The 3,152-nt window shown below is 49.8% G+C and overlaps 1 pseudogene; it reads left to right on the top strand.

Moving 5' to 3' along the window:
- The first annotated feature begins 995 nt into the window (after window positions 1–995).
- On the top strand, window positions 996–1,751 carry LOC149870916 (uncharacterized; annotated as a pseudogene).
- Window positions 1,752–3,152: the final 1,401 nt, after the last annotated feature.

The raw sequence follows: 3,152 nt of genomic DNA, 5'->3' as shown, positions 1-3,152 counted from the left end.
CTCTGTGTCCTAATTAGAATGCTCTGGCACCACCTCAGTGTCACATGTATAAGCCCCCATGGGTTTAAAAATGGCCATTGGGACATTTAACTGAAGCTCATTAAATGACATTAGTTAAAGCAACCTTTTCATTTTTAAATGAATAAGGGTTTAATACACATGAAACTGCAGCATTTTAGGAACTGCTCTAATTAAAAAGCCTCAGCCCACCCCCAAGCACATGTACAGGCACCCAGTGTGTATAGTGAGTAAGTAAAAGGGTAGAAAGCAATGAGAGAAAGGATACATTATAGCCAGCATTAGGAAGGTGGTGATTATGAAAACAAAGAAAAGGGTGACAGACAGTAAAATAAGAATGGTGAATATATATTAGAAATATATAGAGGTAAGAGTTTAAACAGAGAAAAACCAAAGGCAGAGCACTATGGTTGCATCTACATATGTGCTTTACTGTGGAGTAGACTAATTAGCTCCCCAGTAAAGCATCACCATCTACATGTGCAGCCGCATTAGGCTGAAGTAAATTAATTAACTCCACTGTAAGATAGTACTGTTCAGGACAAGTACTATTTTAGAAAGGAGTAAGTAACTGCAATCAAACGCACATATAGATGCTGACTGCAGGCATACTTTGTGCCCAGTCAACCCAGCCACACAGGCTTGGCAGTTTTAGCAGCCTTGTACCCCAGCCAACTCCTTTGCTACCTGATGCCATCACCTGCTGCCTAGGCCTGACCCACCCCCCCATACTTCCTGCCAGCATGGGCCTGCCCCCTGGACACCACTGCCAGCCACCACCCAATGCTTCCACCCGCTGCCTGGGCCTGACGGCCCCCCCCATGCTGCCTGCCAGCCCAGACTGCCCTGGACACTGAGCCACACCTCCACTGCCAGTCACCACTAGATGCCACCACCCACTGCTCAGGCCTGACCCCCAAAGCCTGCTGCCAACCTATGCCACATGCCACCACCTGCCAAGCCAGCTCCCAGCTGCCATGTTGGGCCCCACACCCACTGACACCCAAAGACAGGGGCCCAATTGGAGACATGGCAAGATCACTAAACTCATAACCATCTGGGAGGTCCAGTGGCAGTTTGCCCATGCCACACAGGCCAATGTCCTCATCTTTGGTGCAATGACCCAGCAGATGCAGGAGCATGGTCGCCAGGGGACTGGCCAGCAGTGCTGGGTGAAAGCCAAGGCCCTGAGGGTGCAATGGTTCTCAGACCACACTAGCCATTCCAGGGTCACCCCCAGAATAATGCCTTTCCTCTGTGAGGTGAAGAGGTTCTTGGCCCCCACAGACCCTGGCAAGGCCCCTCATATGTTTCACAACACGGATGGACTGGAGGAAGCCAAGTCAGAGGCCATGGGCCAGGAGGACTCTCCAGTGCAGGGCACCTCAGGGCTCCCATAGCAGGTCCCCCCATGCTCCTCACTGTGCTTTCCACTCTCAACCTCATTGGGCAGCTTAGGCAGCCCTGGCCACCACCTTCCCTGGCTACTATGGCAGAAGCCCACCAGTGAGGACAGGACAGGGATGTCTCCTGCAGACACCAGCTCCAGCTCTTTGCCAGAGGTAGCCACTGCCCAGCCAGATACGTGCTGCATCTTGCTGCCCCAGGATGTGTCAGTGAGCCGGACCTCATCTCCACACCCAGGAACATCATCTGATTTCTGAGAGTGGCTGCCATACCCATCTGGTAAACTCCATACAGATAGAAGATCTGGGGGAGAGGGGATACTGTGACCACCTGTTCCTATGCCAGCTCCCTGCCCACCCTAAGCTGTGCACCTGGAGCTAGGATCCCCGCATGTGCTAGAATCCCCTTCCATTCCTGACATGCCTGGACAAGCTCCAGCTTGTCATGGCATGCCCAGGTGATGCTGACAAAAGGCACACTTGGGGTGCATCCCACATGTAGTAGGGGCCCTGGCCTGGGGCACCTCTCCAGAGAGGCCCACCAGGGGGAGTGGGAGGTATCACCAGGTCGAAGTCCCATCTGGGCAAGAGCCCAACCTGGGCATTGCAGGCCCAGCAGCATAGGAGTGAAGTGCCTGGCCTGTAGGGAGGAGAAGGGGGGTGAGGATTGTTCCAGAGCTACCACTGCTGCCCAAGTAACTTACCATGGTTCCTGGGGGTGGGGGTGGGGGGGCAACCCCCAAACTGATGGCAGGCAGTGCATAGCCCTTCTATACAGTGGATGTTATCTCTGAAATGTTGCAAACTCTCACAGGCAGGCTCTCTGTCCTTGCTCTGCAGAACCAGCTGCTGGCCTGCTGCTACCAGAGATGGGGCTCCAAGGATGCCTACAGCCTTTGCAGGTGCACTCCGCAAGCACTGGCTCCATCAGTGGTGAAGCCAGGATCAGACAGCTTTTCTCAAGTAGCTGGTCACTGTCTCCAAGGAGAAGCTAGAGAAGAGTTGCAACTTGGACTGCCACTGGCTCTACAAGTTCCTTTCACAAATGAAGAAGCATATTAAAAATGTATCATAGCTTTGAATGTAAGAGTTCTCCATGGAAAAGATATCTGCTTGCCATGTATTTTTAATGATTAAATCATATTTGAATTTAACTAGAATTTCATAATCCTACTTGATAACATTATCTGCTGAATTATATACCTCCATATAGATATAGGGACTACAGTATTCAAAGAATTGTGCTTTGGGTTTTCCTCTTCTATTTGTTGTCATTATTCCTGGGATGTCCACTATACCTCAGCAAGGTTTCCCTAGTCCCACATAACAGGCATCTAGCTTCCCTCTGGGAAGTTCCTCAGAAGACTTCCTGGAACTGAGTTGTAAGTAGTTGAAGGCCTCTACAGAAGAGGACTGGAGTCTTTGTTCTTGCAGGTTTGTAGCATGCCAGTCTTTCTTCATTTTATCCCCATGTTTACTTTCACCAAATGTCACAACTACTTGGCATGGTACATCACAAGCCATCAAAGAAGTGAACTTATCCTTTAATCAAGTGTATATAATAGCAGTGTTGTCCTGCCCATAGTAGGCATTCAACGTCACTCCTGAGACTTACCTCCACCTAATTCCCACTGTAATAAATCTCCTTTCATCCCAAAAATAATAGATGGTTTTGTATAGAAAATGGTTATTTGCATGCATGTAGATTAAAAGTCTGTAAGGTTCCTC

The sequence above is a fragment of the Crocodylus siamensis genome, chromosome 2 (assembly GCF_052110815.1).
Source record: "Crocodylus siamensis isolate JL-2025a chromosome 2, ASM5211081v1, whole genome shotgun sequence".
Classification (NCBI taxonomy): Eukaryota; Metazoa; Chordata; order Crocodylia; family Crocodylidae; genus Crocodylus; species Crocodylus siamensis.
The sequence above is the reverse complement of the archived record's forward strand: the minus strand, read 5'-3'. Positions and strand labels throughout refer to the sequence as shown.